Genomic DNA, 18,839 nt, shown 5'->3' with positions numbered 1-18,839 from the left:
TGGTTTTTCATTTGATTCAACCTGGGTTCTTGTTGTTATCTCTCTAGGTTTATGCACAGTGCCCACCATGGTGGTATCTGATCACCTTATAAGCATAGCTCAGCTAATTTAGAAAACTGGAAATTGTTTTGGGTCTGCTTTTGCTGCCACTGGACCCACACCTGGCTGTCATGGACAGTCATAGTGCTTTATTTGTTTTATCATGACATCTTGCTGCTCACCATTGTTCTGATCCAATATCCATTAAAGTCAATGGCAAGCTTAGATTCATTTAAATGCCTTGAAAAGCCTCTAAGACCACCACCCAGCCCATAAGACCTCAGCATAATTAGTATAAAGATATTTGTTTATATAGTCTGTGATATAACTAATTAAAACTCAAACAGGAAAAAGGCCAGATTTTGCTTTTTGCTCCTTTCCTAGGCAATAGAAATGTTTGTAGTGCAATGTATTACAGGAACCTGGCTTATTCCAGCAGTTGTGATACAATCAACGTGAAGTTCTGTTGTCTTGAAATGGGAAGTTTTGCCAACACCTAAAACTGAATGATATTCTAGTTATCCTCAGAAAGCACCATTATTGCCAATGTAATTAAATCCACAGCAGGTGGGAAAATCATGCAAGGAGCTAAAGTCAGTGTTTGGAAGCTTTGCATTTTGCTTAGCAGCATTGCCTGAACTGGCTATGAAGGGTACATATTTATTAATCATTGTTATGTTACATAATATCATGTTAGCTGTAAATGGAATATTTGTGGCAAGACTGTATATTGGCTTGCAATATTTACTGTGGTATTGTAACGGGTCAGCACCAACTTCTTGAGAGAGCCCCCTCTCGTTGGGTGTGTCCATGGTCTTTAAGCCAGTCCAGCCCTGTTATGGGGCTGTATCCCCAGGGCTTCCTCCCTGGAGACACTATCTTCCTGTGGCCCTCCCCAGGCTCAGTCCTTACTCAAGGGCTGCAACCAACCAGGAGCTCATTCATTGCTCCCCCGGTCCCTGCTAGCAAACTGTCTTTGGCTCAGTCTTAGCAGCTAGCCAGGAGCCTCTCACTCCCTGGGTCCCTGGGCAGGCTGAGCTGTCCGTGGCAATGCTACTCTTCCAGGCAGCCAGGCCTGCAGTCCTTTCTTCTTCAGCTCCAGCAGCAACTAACTGTTGCTCTATTCTGCAGCTCCTTTTATATGGCCCTCCTTGGCCCTGATTGTCTGCTTCTCCTGCAGCCAATCTAGTCTGCTTGGAGGACCTCACCGCTGTTCCTTTCCTGGGATGGGTGTGGCAGAGCCCTGGGGCCTCCAAGAGGAGGACTTTGGGCCTAGTCCACCCCATCACAGGTATATAAGTTTCTGTGAAGAATTTGGAATGGACTCCAAATCTGTCTAGACAATTAGAATTTTTGTTGGTTAGCATTATTAGAAGAGTAAATGTGATTTGAGTTAGTTATGAAGGAATAGGGCAAAATTCTCTGCTCAGTTAAACCCATGTAAAACTGGAATAACTCCAATGACTGCTAGCATACTGTAAATTATTGAAAATCTAAATACAATTAAGATAAAAAATCCCAACTTGGATTCCTAAAATTCAGCTTCTAAATCCATATGTGGGCAGCTAAATAAGTGAAGTGATGATCCCAAGTGCTTAGCAGCCACAATTCCCATTGTAATTAATCTAGATTAAGGGCCATGACTCACATTTACACTATGGCCCCTTTAAAAGTAGTTTACTCTGGAAAAGCTCTGTAAAGTAAGAATAAATGTAATTTGTGCCCACTTTATGGTCCCTTTTCACTGCCGGAGCACCATCAGTGTGTAAATGAGAATCAGGTCTTTTAGGTATTTAACTTTAGGCACCCAAGGTTTAGCATGATCAGCCCTTAATACTTAAGGCCAAAATTCCTAGGAACATATGTGTGCAAGCATCTCCAGAAAAGTAACACAGGAGGTTAAAATCTACTAATCTTATGACTGTGCCAACACATCCTTTCCATCTACACTGAAACCGAAACCTTAAATAGGTATGGGTGTTTGTGTTGGTACAGTTTCAGGTACTTTTTGTAGCAGAGAATATTGAAGCTTTATTAGTAAAGCAGTAGTGAGCTGTTTGCAGAGCTTCAGATTCTGACCAATAAGCTACCCAAAGAGCATAATGTTGAAACAGTAAGCAGGCTCATACTTCATTTCAAGGCTAAAACCTCTAGGCTTGCAGTGAATGATGCAAAAAATATGACCATTAGACTGGGAGAAAATACAATTGCCACCAAGAGTTTGCATCTACAAAGCTGCTGAAACATAGGGGAATTTGACAACTTGATTGTACTCTCATAAGGAACAAGATACATTACTTTTGGTGTTTAAAAATGAGCCCAGTGCCTTCATGTCTGCATCCCTTCAGAGCTAAAGAAGTCAACAAGAAGTTGAACTGAGCTTCAGACTGACATGGGGAGATGCATAATAACTTACAGCACAATTATGGTTACAACATTTTTGGGAGAACAAACAATAATACAGACAACAGGGTAAAATGTCATGAGACTCAACAACAAGTCAACAGTGTGTGTGTATGTTTGGGGGCCGAGCTCTGTACAGGATTTGGAATTACATCTACACAGAGATGCAGAACACAGAGTAATGTTACATACCTGGAAAAAAAAAAGAATATCAGAGGATTTATTTCCTATACACTACATAGCCTAGCCTAAAAATAAATAGTCAAAAGAGAAACAACTCATTAAACCACAGCCTATGGAAATACTAATAAATTCATAATAGAAGACAGAAGCCTGAAGTGTGTAGGGACATACTAGGGAAACATCATCCAGGGATCACACATAGAATATTTCTGCAGATGTCCCTAGATCTGCAGGTGTAGCCGATGACAGCTATGCTTATAAGATGGGAGGGAAAATTAAATGAGGGAGAGGGGGTTGCTTTTTAGCGTGTTTATGAGTAGATGTGTTTATTCAGCACATTAAATGTGCACGCCACTTTAGAGAAAAAATAATTCTAGATCAATGTTCAAAAGATCTTATAATTAATGGGTCAAATCTTATGGTATTAAGCCACCTACTACTCCATTTAGCTTCAGTTGGAGTTGTGGGCTCAGCACCTCTCAGGTTTTGCCCCCCAGAGAAATATGAGAAATAAAAACAATACTGTGGGTGAGCAAAACAGAACAAACCCCCTAGCAAATAAGATATTGCATATTCCCCTCCCAGCCCAGCCTGTCATCTGCTCCCAGTTTGTTCTGAATCTGATCTTCTGCTTACCGTGTCCTCATACTGCTTCCTGCCACATCCAAGTGCATGCAATTGCCTGATCACTGCACTCAACCAGGTCTCTGGAAGAGCATTCGCGCTTAGGCAGCTGGCATTGAAGGAGGTGCATCAATTTTCAGGTTCTCTGATGCAGTCACAGGTACTGGGACCAATGACGTAGCCCTACTTGAGCATGTCTCCAGACTGGCCAACTCCAGTGCGGCGTTGATTAAGGCAATGCCACATAGTCCCAAGGATGATTTGTAGTGGGTGGTAGGAGCTCAGCTGGTGGAAGCCAGAGTGCACCGGGCCATTCTCTACTCTTGTAGCCATAACTGAACCCATGTCTATTTGGGTGACAGTGTTAAGGGTTTATTGGTGGTAAGAAAACGTCTTCATGACTTCAGTCAACTCAGTATCCATGTTATATAACAGACGTCTTGGATCTGTACATTGCCTGGTGCACTTAACTCTACTAGCAACTTCCCAGTGTCTATCAGAAGGATCAATACGTGTGAAGATATAGAGACTGTTGAGGTGGGTGGCTTAAGACACCCTGCAATATAGCAGCAGGTGAGTTGAGTATAGGGTCTAGCTTCTTTAAGTGAGGGGATCATGCTGCACAGGAGTATTCAACAGAGAAGTAGCAAAGTGACAGTGCTATTGAGTGCAGAGTTGATGAGTATGTCCCCCACTTTGATGTAACCAGCTTGCTGAGAATGTTGTTTAGTATGCTAACCTGGGCTTTAGTTTTCTCAGGGTGGGCTCTAGAGGAGAGGCTGCTGTCAGGAGTAACACCGAGGTATACGGCATTTATGGAATGAATACGTTTTGTCCCAAGCCAACTGATACTGCGTTTGTGTTTGGTGCCTCAGTTTTTGAGATGGAATGAGCTGACTTGCACCTGAATCTGTTCAAATTTGTCCATTACACAGATATACCACCCCCGGATTTGGGCTAGTTCCGCAAAGGTGCAGTTCAGTCCTGTATTTGAAAAGAGATACTGTATCAGATGTTGTCATGAAAGTGGCAGCAGATTTCAGAGGAAAAGCTGCAACTCCCAGCTTATGCCTTCATTAGTTTGTTACCAAGAGGGTTTATTTTGAAAGTTCCCTTTAAAATTGTTGAGGGTGCTGTCGTCAGTGTGTGGGGCAATTTCCACATGCACAGGAGGTCTTGGATTAAATGTTAACATGCCAACAGCACTGAACTTCTATGAATCCCCAAACCATACTAATAAATCATGACAGCTCGAGCTGACCGACAGACAATTTCCTTTGGCGGTAACTATCAAGGTTTTGACATTGTTTTTGGTCCACACAGAAATGAAAGCAAAACATTGTGCACACTTTCATGGAAACTCAAAGGTGATAAAGTGTCTGTTGCCTCAGCTTTCCACTCAGGTAGGGGGTTGTTGGTGGCCCTACCTGGGGATATGGGAGACCTAGGTTCAAGTCCCTGTTCTGTCCGATTCAGAGTAGAAATTTCACTACAGATCACTCTAAATCAGGTAGAGCAGGGACTTGACCCTGGGTCTTTCACATCCCAGGCCAGCACCCAATGGCTATAACTGCATGTTCCAGAGAATTTCTCTCTCTTTCTCTGCCCCACACTGCAATGAAAACTTCATCAAAACCAATATGTTTCCACAAAATGTTTCTGCTTCAACAAAACAGTGTATTTTGGTGAAATTTCTAATAACAGCTCTAAACACAGCCTCCAAAATCAGAAGTCCTGTGAAGTTGCTTGACTAATACTTTTCTACTGTACCTGTATTGTTTGCATAGGTGCCGACTTCCCCTCTGCCCGGTGGGTGCTCGACCCCCCACCCATCTGCACTCCCGCCCCTGCACCACCCTCGCCCCACCCCTATTCCACCCATTCCCCAAAGTCCCCACCCCACCCTGCCTTTTCCTACTCCAGCCCTGCCCCCTTCCCCCAAGTCCCCGTCCCTGCCCTAACTCTTCTCCGCCTCCTCCCCTGAGCATGCCGCATCCCCGTTCCTCCCCCTTGCTCCCGGAAAGTCCTAAGTGCCACCAAACAGCTGTTAGGCAGCGGGGGGTGGGGAGTGAGAAGCACTAGGAGGGAGGGAGAGAAGTGGGGACATGGCCCTGGGAGTTGGGAGAGTTGGGGGAGAAGGAGGCGAGGAGGTGAGAGCTTGGCTGCTGGTGGGTGCGGAGCACCCGCTAATTTTTCCCTTTGGGTGCTCCAGCCCCGGAGCACCCATAGAGTCGGTACCTAGGATTATTTGTAACAAATATTGCCATTTTTCAGTATACTTTAGCAACAGTTATCAATATATAATGGTTTCAGTAGTTAATAGGTATTGTCAATTCCAGTTTAAAAGTTAAATTTAACATTCCTGTGGCAGGGAAACACTACAACAGCCCAACACTGTAGCATTTAATTTCAGAAAGGAGGACTACACAAAAATGAGGAAGTTAGTTAAATAGAAATTAAAAGGTACAGTGCAAAAAGTGAAATCCCTGCAACCTGCATGGAAACTTTTTAAAGAGACCATAATAGAGGTTCAACTTAAATGTATACTGTTAGAATATAGATATTCAGGTCTGTCTGTAAAGGCCTATACTTTAAGAATTTGGGTGTAATCTTATCACTTGGCTAGTTATAAAGGTATAAAAGAAAGAATCAAAATCACTGACTGCTGGTGTAAGGGCCTTCTCTTACTGTGACAGTCTGAGGCCCTGTTCTTAGGCTAAGGCCTTTGGCTGAGCAGCAGAAGCAGCCATAAGCTGGGAAGCGACCGGTCACATCCTCACATTCCAAACTAGTCACATTGAAAGAAAGTGCTATTGGGGTGTTAGGAATACAATCCTGTCCTGATAATGCCTATCACCTCCAGAGAAAGGGAAGTGCCTAGAAGATGTAAAAGGAAACTTAGTTTGATAGCATCCTGTCTGGCAAGAACTCACTTATCAATAGTTGGGATGTGAAATCCTCACTTCTATATTATTTTGTCATTATAGTTCCCACTTTGCTATTGTTTGTATAATCTCTGTCTGGTTCTGTGATTGTTCCTGTCTGCTGTATAATTAATTTTGCTGGATGTAAACTAATTAAGGGGATGGGATATAATTGGTTACATAATCATGTTACAATATGTTAGGATTGGTTAGTTAAATTTCAGGAAAATGATTGATTAAGGTATATCTAAGCGGAACTCAAGTTTTACTATGTAGTCTGCAGTCAATCAGGAAGTGAGTGGGTGATGGGATGGGATGGGAACAGGGAATGGGAACAGGGAATGGGGTGGGGAAATTGGAATCTTGTTTTGCTAAAGGGGGAAATGGGAACAGGGAATGGGGGTAAGGAAATTGTAATCATGTTTGGCTAAGGGCAGGAATGGGAACAGGGACACAGGTGTAAGGCTCTGTGGTGTCAGAGCTGGGAAGAGGGACACTAAGGAGGAAACTGGAATCATGCTTCCTAGAAGTTCACCCCAATAAACATTGAATTGTTTGCACCTTTGGACTTCGGGTATTGTTGTTCTCTGTTCATGCGAGAAGGACTAAACTGGGAGGAGTGGTAGATATGCTGGAGGACAGGGATAGGATACAGAGGGACCTAGACAAATTGGAGGATTGGGCCAAAAGAAATCTGATGAGGTTCAATAAGGATAAGTGCAAGGTCCTGCACTTAGGACGGAAGAACCCAATGCACAGCTACAGACTAGGGACCGAATGGCTAGGCAGCAGTTCTGCGGAAAAGGACCTAGGGGTGACAGTGGATGAGAAGCTGGATATGAGTCAGCAGTGTGCCCTTGTTGCCAAGAAGGCCAATGGCATTTTGGGATGTATAAGTAGGGGCATAGCGAGCAGATCGAGGGACATGATCGTTCCCCTCTATTCGACATTGGTGAGGCCTCATCTGGAGTACTGTGTCCAGTTTTGGGCCCCACACTACAAGAAGGATGTGGATAAATTGGAGAGAGTCCAGCGAAGGGCAACAAAAATGATTGGGGGTCTGGAACACATGACTTATGAGGAGAGGCTGAGGGAACTGGGTTTGTTTAGTCTGCAGAAGAGAAGAATGAGGGGGGGATTTGATAGCTGCTTTCAACTACCTGAGAGGTGGTTCCAGAGAGGATGGTTCTAGACTATTCTCAGTGGTAGAAGAGGACAGGACAAGGAGTAATGGTCTCAAGTTGCAGTGGGGGAGGTTTAGGTTGGATATTAGGAAAAACTTCTTCACTAGAAGGGTGGTGAAACACTGGAATGCGTTACCTAGGGAGGTGGTAGAATCTCCTTCCTTAGAAGTTTTTAAGGTCAGGCTTGACGAAGCCCTGGCTGGGATGATTTAATTGGGGATTGGTCCTGCTTTGAGCAAGGGGTTGGACTAGATGACCTCCTGAGGTCCCTTCCAACCCTGATATTCTATGATTCTATGATTCTATGACCAGGGAAGTAAGTGGGTGAAGGAATAAGCCCCCTAACATATACCCCAAATTAAAAACATAGATTGGTAACTAGTTAAAAGATAGGAAACAAAGGATAGGAATAAATGGTCAGTTTTCAGAATGGAGAGAGGTAAATAGTGGTGTCGCCCCTGGGGTCTGTACTGTCCTATTCAACATATTCATAAATGATCTTCTCATAATACAAGAAATAGGGGTCTTCAAATGAAATTAATAGGCAGCAGATTTAAAACAAACAAAAGTATTTGTTTAAATACTTATTTTTATTTGTTTAAAACAAACAAAAAGGAAGTATTTTTTCACACAACACACAATCAATCTGTGGAACTGCTTGCCAGAGGATGTTGTGAAGGCCAAGACTTTAATAGGGTTCACAAAAGAACTAGATAAATTCATGGAGGATAGGTCCATCAATAGTAATTAGCCAGGATGGACAAGGATTGTGCCCCTAGCCTCTGTTTGCCAGAAGCTGGGAATGGGCAATGGGATGGATCACTTGATGATTACCTGTTCTGTTCATTCCCTCTGGGGCACCTGGCATTGGCCACTGTTGGTAGACAGGTTACTGGGCTAGATGGACCTGTGGTCTGACCCAGTATGGCCATTCTTATGTTCTTATGTTCTAGTTCTGAAAACAGTCCTCTCTGATTTGAAGGTAAAGTACAGTACATGTCATCCAGATTATCTGTGCAGGTGTACAGTGTGCCTACCACATGCAATTGGTAATAAAATTAAACATAGGTTTCGTCTCTACAGATGCTGCTTAAACAAGCCCATGTTTTCATTATGATTACAAAAGCAGCAGTTATAGAATTCCCTGCTTGTCTAATAGGAAACTGGTGTTAATTTGACCATCACAGATTAGATTTTTGTTTAAAAATAACCTTTTCTTTTCTCTTTTTCCCCCAAATGCCGAGCTATCCTCCTCGTGTATCAATATGTATTAAACTTCTGCCATCAGGAAACAGGGCTTTAGTTTGTATGCCCTCAATATCCTGCTTTTACTGACTTTTTCTTAATTCTAGCAAAACAGTTCACCTTTACTGTCTCATAACCAATTTTTCATTGCCTTTGTAAGTTGATAAGAAACCATATTTACATTTTGAACTTCCTGGCAGTAAGCATTCTAACAAAATCAAGTATTTTTGATGGCAAGACCCCATTAGGGATATACTATAAATGAGTCTATCTATCATGATGCAAAGATTCAGTTCAGCTTAGTGCTTTAGTCTTAAATGTTATTCTTTGTATAAAGAAGAATTGTGCATAGCTGGCAGCATAGTCATAGGAATTCAAACGATCTAGAGTCAGAGATGTGAAGCTTGCTTTTTGCCTAGAGATTTCACATTAAAAAATCAAGGATCCCAGTTAGTTAGGTCACTGAAATTCAAAGTAATGAAGAAGAAATATCTTTGTTTTCCTTGAAATGGAATCCTCAGCTTTCCCCAACATGAGAGAATGGCAGTATAAGTGGAGTCTTTGATCCATAATGAGCATGTCTAATTTGAATTCCCTTGATATTCCTGCTAATATCAACTGAGCTTTCTTGCATCTTCTCTATTGCAGGAGTATTATAATATGAGCAGCATCCTCATCCCAAACAGTAAAATTTGAATCAGTTCCTTTCCCTTCTTCAGTAGATGTCAAATACTTAAGAGCTAACAGCAGATTTGGTCTCTTGATTAGAGGGCTTCCCTCACTCAAGGATTGAATCTATCCTTCACCTACCTGTGAAACAAACAAACTTAAGGGCTATCCTCCCCAATATGCACTTTGAAAAAAAAAAGGTTAAAATATCATTTAAAGATATCACATTGGAGAAAAGCATTCAAAGTGGGTTATCTTCGAAACACAATGTACCATAGAGCTCTGTAAATATGAATGCTGAATTAATAGTTTCACTGTCCTGCATCCCTAGGTTCAGGCTAGAAATACAAGAGGTTCATCCTATGGTACTGTACAGGAAGTAAGACATAATTGTCTATACTTTCTGGAATTTTACCAACCAAGTTTTATAAACTCCTTCAGATATTTGCTGCATTTTCCTGTGCCACAACAAATAGAGAACTTAGCTAACTCCTCAGCTTTGAGAGTTCTTTCTCACGTTTTCCTGTTTCCAGCAGAGTCTTACACAGTAGTTCCTTCCTTCCTGACCCAGCTGTGACCCGGCATAATCATTGCAGCCTTGTATTTTGTTTTTAAATAACTTTCATTTATTCCCTACAGCAGTGTGGGAAGGGTTGCTCCAAAGCCTGCTATATGTTACAATAATTATTATTTTGGATTAGTTTATAAGAGAAGCTCATTTTAATGCAGGAGCCTGATCCAAACGCCATTGAAGTCAATGGGAGTCTTTCCAAGGAGTTCAACAGGCTTTGGATCAGATGCCATGCCTGTCACGGGCTATACACAGCTGTGCTCTATTGAACTGCTGCCCTTCACAGGGAAATAAGCAGTACTGTGAAAACGTAGCAGCCCCTGTTATACAGTAGCAAACTCAGAGAAAGGAAAATGTGGTGGGCTGGATTATTCTAAGTAAGTACATGAATGGAGGGGTCCCTCTATACATGGATCTCCCCCTCTCTAAGGGAAGGGAGAGGATTAGCCATCTCTCATGGCAACCATTTAACAACAAAACAAGACTGTGTAAGTGTGTAAGGAACAGAACTGCAGATGATGCTATGTTAGATGGCATACAGCAATGTTAAAACTGGCTGAGAACATGGCCAAAGTTAATTGCTGAAAGGAATCTTCATGGCAAGGGTCCATCTCCCCCATTTCCTGTGGTTCAGAACCTACCAGTTATAAACAGACATAGTTACATGGGCAGAAAAGTACACCCCATCTAACTCCACTGAAATGCATTGAAGTAGTAGATAGTTTTGTAATAAATAAATGCAAAATCAGGAAATATATCTCTTTGGTATTGGGAAAGGGTATGTGCACTTCCTCCTTTCTGCCATTAGTTTAATAAATGCTACTAACAAGTCACCTTGAACTTCCTGTTTCAGTCACAAGAGGAGAAAAAATACCCTAACACAGTAGGAACAGAACCTAGGTCTGCCTGCTCCAAAAAGGAGAGGCCTCTATCACTTAGGCTAAAGGAGAATCGCAGTAGCTAACAGCAGTGTGTAGGGCTCAGGACAGAGAGCTATGCGAGACAGGCAATTCCCATTAATGAAGGATTTCAATATTTCTACATTTGATTTAGTTATGATTTTGAATACTTTGAAAGCAATGCAAGGAGGGCTTTCAGACTCGCAGCTCCCCCACCCTATCCTGCCTGGCAAACTGCGGAGGAGCCAGGAGCTCAGGGTGCCTACTGTATGGCAGACTGCCAGTTGACTTACTTAGGAGCTTGGCAGCTGGGACCATAGGCCCTGCCTGCTTCTCCACCCAGAGGCCCTGTCCCCACTCGACCTATTTCCCCCCTGAGGCCCCGCCAGCTGCTCACACGGGAGAGAGGGGGTGGAGAGGAGTGAGCTGTGGGCAGAGGCCTTGGGGCAATGTGTGGGAGGAGCGGGGGGGCAGGGCCTTCTGCATGTGGGCCCAGCCCCTTGGTGCCATTGTAAACTTGGTACTGAGCATCTACGAGCCACAGTGTTGCTGGACAGTTTCATCCAAAAAGCTACAATGAGATTCAATATCTTTAAACTGGGACGTTAGTGAAGACAACTTGTAGGTGAGTGCAATGATTTTAATATACTGTAATTTATGATAATGTAATTGTGTAGTTCATTACTATTTTACTAATGCTTAAGATACCACTGATAGACAGACACAAGTTCAATAACTAGAATATGAAAGAGGTGTATAAATATGCTAAAAATAGCCTCCCCCCAAACTGGCAGAGCCTACCCCCCTACCCCCTACACACCTCCCCAACACACACACACCTCTTCAAAAGCATCCACCACCAAAAAAAAAAGTCAACACCTGTGTCTGGGGCTTCCAAGCTGTCAGCTCCCCTTCACCCCACCAGACAGGCTACTGAGGGACTAGGAGGGTGAGGTGGCAGGAAACCAGGCAGGTTCTGTTGCAACTTTGTCGAAATCAAACTATTGCTGTGAAACACTTAAATTTTGACAAATCGTCATCCTCTGATGGAAAAATGTTCCATTGGATAAATTCTGACCCACTCTAATGATATGTATTAATTAAATAATAATTAACCAGTTCTGATTCTATGCCACAGAGGGGCAGTTCTTGCAATAACATATTCTAGGCTTAACCCTTGCTTTTATATGACTTTTTAAAATGCAATAATTCCCTCTGACTGCAGAAGCTGAGCAGGCATTGCAGGGCTCAGTTCCTTGCAGAGATGAATGTCTGAGTCAAGGAATCAGCTTTGTTCTGCACTTCTACCAAAGAGCTTAGATTTGGGGATTTAGCCGTGGTACCCTCCACTGAAAAGCATCCCGCGTACCTCTACTTCTCCATGACAATACATGGATAACATCTCACTGACACCCTTTAGTCAGCTGCGAAAGTGCTGAAGGAGAGGATCTCACAGGCATGAAGTAATATAATGAAGCCTCCACTTCATGTTCCTCTCTGTTGAAGGCCCCCACAAAAAATCAGCCGAAAGAAGTTTCAGAGCCTTGAATGACTTTTCATATATGTTAACAAAAAAACGCCTGTCAATTTGCAAAAAGCTTCTACATGCATAAGAGACATATACTATTTAGTGTGACAAAAGCCCTAGATATTAACACCAGCAAGATGGTCACCGGCAAGGAAGAGAATTTACAGAAATAAGAACCAGAAATAAATACGGGCTGTTTCCTCCAAAGACATTTGTTTTCTGAATATTATTTCAGCACTTTTTTTCCATTTCTTTCTATTTCATTTCCGCTCTTAAGCTTGCCACTCAATATCAGACGACTATGGATCATAAAGGTGTGAGTTCTTGTGGAACTCACTTGCATGAAGCTCTATTTTGCTTCAAAGTCAGGAACACAGCTGCTTTTTTCTCATGGAGATGAGATTTACTGTAGTTCAGCAAAAAGTTATATATAATCCTGGCAACATTCAAGGGAGAGAGAGAATATTGATAAATGGGCTGATTTCTTTAGAATGGAGCTCTTTCATCTGTCGGAAATTTCCTTCCTCTACTATCCATTCTAAAAATAAAGTAAGAGACATCCTGCTCCTCAGACTCTCACAGCTATGCCTGAACAGACCTGACAGAGCCATAGAAGAACGTTGCAATTTCAGCTGTGGTAAATACGGATACTGATAAATGAAGGTTGTGCACAAGGCCTGGTTCCCTGCTGCACCAAGCGTGCTTTGTGCTGCACTGGCAGGACGAAGGGACCTTAAAATCGGCAGAAATAGCACACTGACTGGTATAGAGTTGGCCTACAAGCTCTGCATCAGACCCTGCACCCAGCCCCCTGCTATAAGAGAAGGCTCAGGTGTGTTGTAAACTGGAAGGAGTGTACTGAACTATGATTATTCTCTGTTTTCTACAGTCCATACGCAGCAGAGTTTAGTTACAGAAGCCTTGAGGCTTAATTCAAAGACTGAGCAGACCCCTTCATGATCTGAGATTAAAAGGAGTGCATAAATATCTTAAAACAGTGAAATCTCTGCTTTAAATGCAAAAATTCTTAACTATGGAACTAAGACTAAGACCTCCATAATGCTTTTAAAATGTTGCTGGATTTAGTGTACTTGGACTATCAGAAAGCCACTGACAAAGTCCCTCACCAAAGTCCCTACTTAAGAAAAGTAAGCAGTCATGGGATAAGATTGATGCTCCTCTCATGGATCAATATCTGGTTAAAAGACAGGAAACAAAGGAGAGGAATAAGTGATCAATTTTCTGAACAGAGAGGGGTAAATAGTGGTGTTCCCCAGGGGTCTGTACTAGGACCAGTGCTGTTCAACATATTCATAAAGGATCTGGGAAAAGGGGCAAACAGTAAAGTGGCAAAGTCTGCAGATGATACAAAATTACTCAAGACAATTAAGTCCAAAGCAGACTGTGAAAAGTTATAAAGAGATCTCACATAACTGGGTGACTGGGCAACAAAATGGCAGATGAAATTCAATGTTGGGAAATGCAAAATTATGTACATTGGAAGACAATCACAATTATACATTCAAAATGATGGGATCTAAATTAGTTGTTACCACTCAAGAAATAAAATCTTGGAATCACTGTGGATAGTTCTCTGAAAACATCTGCTCAATGTGCAGCAGCAGTCAAAAAAGCTACTAGAAAGTTAGGAACCCTTAGGAAAGGGATCAATAATAAGACAGAAACTAGTATAATGCCACTATATAAATCTATAGTACATTCCCACCTTGAATACTACATGCAGTTCTGGTCATCCCATCACAAAAAGAGATATATTAGAATTGGAAAAGGTACAGAGATGGGCAACAAAAATGATTAAGGGTATGGAATGGCTTGCATATGAAGAGAGATTCAAGAATGGGCCTACTACTTCTTCTTTCATATGGCATGGATAGGTAGCAATGACTACAAACTTATAGCTAGATTTGATAGCCAGCACTTTGCTGCAGCAGTGAGCTGGTGAATGTCCTTCAGGTCCCTGGCAAAAGAACGAAGGGGGCACTCAGATATGATGTGCTCCACCGTTTGTGCCTGGTGACCACAGTCGCATATAGGTATTTGCCTCATCTTCCATTTAAAGAGGGTTTGTCCACATCTCCCATGAGATGTCCTGATGTGATTCAATCTGCACCAGTCTTTCTGACATAAATCAAAATCTGGTGGTTCCTTGGAAGGGTCAACAACGAGATATTTGTTCTAAGTGGTTGAAACGCTCCATATGCAATCAATGGGTATCCTGGAGTATAAAGCCAGCAGCATGGACTGGATTCAGTTCTCACTGACATCGTTTGTACATCAGTGAAACTCCCCTGACTTCTCTGGAGTTATTTCTGATTTACACAGTGTAACTGAGTGAAGAATCAGCCCAAGTGCCCTGGTACATATTTACTTGTATGTATCAGATACACCATGGAATGTGCTTGCGTAGCTACAGATGCTAGGAACATGAAGATATTCAATTCTTCTGAATGGTCAATCCATTAAAATTGCTGTCAAGACACAAGCACAGACTGGCAGCAGACAGGACTAATATGATAGCCAACCATATGCTTTATTTTTATAAATATGAAGCTTCCTAAGCAACAACAACAACAAAGAGCTTGTGTGCGTTTCAAAAAATAGTGAATTTTCTAAGTTCCAAAGAGCTCCACAAGTACAATAAAACTTGCTATTGACTCACAATAAAGTGTTAATTGACTAACTTCACCAATATATTTTACTGCAAATGCCAATAGGTATGGAAAAAAGCACTGCATACCAGAGGCCCGTGAGCAATATAATTATTTGCAGCCTATTCATTATTAATCTTTTTCTAAAAAAAAATCTAAGCTAAATATAGTACAATAATACATCTCAATTATCCTTGGGCATTCCATATTTCTGTTTACATTACTTTTTAAAAAGAAAACAATATAACAGAACTGCAAACATGGTGCACTGAAAGAAAAAAAATAAAAAGCCCTTTATGAAGAAATTATATTCCTCCTGAAGAAGTCATTTTGCATGCTATGAATAGCAGCCTTTCAGTAAGCCTCCTAACAGACTTTGATGGAATTATAATTTATGATGTATTAATTTGACATAGCAATATTAAATTTATCCTAGGAAAGATTGCATCAAGAGATTAGCAAAATAGCATATTTCAGCTATTATTTCTCTATATTTTTGGGGCCAGGAAGGTAAGTCTTGTTTTTGTATTTAAATCAAAGAACTGCTCCCACCTATTGAGTTTTCATAAAGCACTTCATTTCTTAGGAGGATTTAATCTTATTATTTCTGGAACATGCTTGTTAATCTATTTTTTATTTTTAAGGAAATGTGTACTATTGTATCATTATCTGAAACATCTGAATGTTTCAGCTTGAATTATGCCAGATACAATTATATTCCACATGCAGAATGTTGGCAGTTTTCTGATGTTATGTCTAAAAGTATACTTCACTTTTTAGTAATTTTCAAGATATTTCAAATACAATCCACTGACAAAAAAAAATCACACAATTACTAATATGTATTCAACAATTCAGACACTATCATAGATGTCACTTTTTTTAAAGTTCCAAAATACAGAGCACACAAATAAGAATAATCTTGTCACACTACTGAAAAAAGTCTACTTTTCCCCTCTTATTTTTATAAGAATAAATCAAGTTTGATATTTTCTTCCTAAATTTTTTATTACCAAAATCCAGCAGCTTCAGTGGGCCATTTTGGCTTAAAAACATCAACACTGTTCTATACATAAATGTGACCCTGAAACAATGGATGAAACCATTTCACATGTCTAATGCTCAATTCTGAGACAGTTTACCACTGCTCTTAAGCCCTAATCATGCAATGAGCTCCATTCAGGCCCACCCATGCATCCACACAGAGACTTACTGATTTTTACAGGAGCTCTATACAGGCTCATGGGACTGTCCATGAGGAGCACATTGATAGATGAGTACCTTAGTGTTAACAGGAGATATACCCTTGCCAAAAGAGGACTATACCTTATTCTTAAAAGCATATAATCTCCTCTTCATATGGTTGTGAATCTATTGACACAAACAGAGGTTAAGTATTCAGCATTGCCAACCCCAAGCATCCAAAACTCGCAAGTCAGGCCCCCAGAAAATTGCAAGATTGGAGTAAAAACATCGTAAGATTGTCAAAAATAGTAAGTTTTAGTTTCTTTTATTAGCCATCTGGCTCTTCATGTTTTCAAGTTTTTCTCTGCAACCAAAAGGGCTGAAAAGTTAGTTTTAAAATATAAATTATATTGAAGGCTCTCACAATCACATGGCTCCAGGAGCTGGGGCTGTAAGAAATACACCCAATGTCACAAAACACACAATAAAATTGAAGGAAGTTGGCAACACCAAATATCCTGAGGAGAGTATAATACAGACATAAAGACAGGGAATGTTGTGGCTTCCTTTTTGGTCTTCTCTGTTTTAAAGCATGTAGTATATTAAATCAGACAGCTACTAAATCCAGGTGGATCTTCATACCCCACCACAGAGGCATTTGTTTTCACACTGTCTCACTTGAGTAATGTGCTAACAAAAACAAAGTTAAGGAAATACAGCACCAACACAATAATAAAATCATAATTACATTGTTAGCAATTTGGCTGCAGCATTTGCTTCTCCAGCCACTGAAACCCTGTCACAGAAATGGAGAAACTAATCAATCAAAAAAATCACAGAAGAGTAAATCCAGGTGTCTTCAAGTTACACATAACAGTGTGAATGTGACCAAACTCAGCTCTTTGGATAGTTGTATTTTTTTTAAGTTGATACTAAAAGTTTGAGAGTCTGCTCAGAGGAAAGTTTCTGTTGTTTCAGTGGTACTAAAAGTTTCTATGATGTATACAAAACTCTAATCGCCAACAGGAAATCTAAGGCCCCACACTATTCCATGTACCTAATGAGTTAGAGAAAACAAGCTAACAATATTGGACTCAGGTTATCAAACGTTTAGACACAGGGTCTTATATAAAATGTAGCAGGATGCACATGGTCCTCAGTTGCCCTTGAGGTAGATAACACAATGACAAGCATTAGATAGCTTAAAGAGTGCATGGGTCATTGCACAGTCTGGGGCTCTTCCATAAGAACGTACCCTTATTATTCAAACATGGAATTTGTATCCCTAGACATGCAATCATACAGTTTGATTCATTTGATATTTTTATTTACTATATTTCAGCCTATGCTTTCTTTCACATATAGTGCCACTTCCCCACCAGCAGGACCTATATATTTTGTACCCTAGTATTACCATGTCCCATTGATTATCATCATTCCACCAAATTTCTGTGATTCCTATTACATCAATATCCTCATTTAATACCAGGCACTTAAGTTTATCCATATTGGTATTTAGGCTTCTAGAATTTGTATACAAGCACTTAAAAATTTGTCAATGTTTGTCTTCATGTTATGTAATTAAATGGGACTCTTTTTTGTTTTACTCACCATTTCTCGTCAGTTCCTGACTGTACTTCATTAACGTGTTTTCTCATCTTTAATAGGATATAAAGTATCATATTTAATAACCCCCCAAGGGATGTCTCTGTCCAAACTGTGCGTTCCTCCTCACTTGTCAGCTTTCCCACAGCCTTTCATTTAAAAACTCCTCTACAACCTTCTTAATTTTTCATGCCAGCAGTCTGGTTCCATTTTGGTTTAGGTGGAGCTCATCCTTGCTGTATAGGCTCCTCCTTCCCAAAAGGTTCCCCAATTCCTAATAATCCTAAATCTCTCCTTCGAACACCATTGCATTGAGACCTTGCAGTTCTTTCTTTCCAACTGGTCCCTCTTTCAGTTCAACCACTCTGGTCTCAAGAGCCTGTGCTCAGTGTCTGAGGGCCAGGAGTTGTTTGCCCTGAATGCACACCCACAGGGTCATGTAGTCACTCCTCTTTCACCTGGACAATTCCCTTGCAAAATTCACCTGTTTGCTGCTCCTGTTTGCTAGCATGGCATGACAAGTGTGGCTGCATTGTGAAATCCAGAACTAAAAAGTGAGGGATTTTGGTACCATAATTCTCCTCTCTCTTAAACCACTTTGACTGACTTCTATGGAATTTATACCAGTATAAGTGGGGAGGGTGAGGAAGGGGAGAGAATCAAGAACTAGGAACTATATTCTCTCTGTGCTTCTTGACCCCTAGTTGGGAGAGGTGAACTGAGTTAATTTAATATTGCAACCTGCAGGTATTACTGCTGAATGAAATAAAATCCTTCCCCCCACATATGCTCCTCCCCTTTCCTTATCCAGATATGCTTACGGAACACCCTTACAAACTATTGGCCTTCTCTTCCAGTCAGTCACTCAGTCCAGTCATGAGCACTCCCTGCTCTGCCTAAAACACATAATCAGGAAAGTGTTCCCATGTTCAGTAGAGAAAGCCACATAGCTCTTTATTCTAGCTAAGAGATAAGGAAGGGTAGGGAAGAAGAGAGCGGGAGCCTGATAGATCAAGATTGAGTACCCTGAGCAGGAACCAGGAGGATAAAAAGATGACAGTGGGAACAGAAGAGTCCTGTTCTAGGCAGAAAATTTGGTAACATTCCCCAC

The sequence above is a fragment of the Lepidochelys kempii genome, chromosome 4 (genome assembly GCF_965140285.1).
Source record: "Lepidochelys kempii isolate rLepKem1 chromosome 4, rLepKem1.hap1, whole genome shotgun sequence".
NCBI classification, from domain to species: domain Eukaryota; kingdom Metazoa; phylum Chordata; order Testudines; family Cheloniidae; genus Lepidochelys; species Lepidochelys kempii.
Note: the sequence above shows the minus strand (reverse complement) of the source record.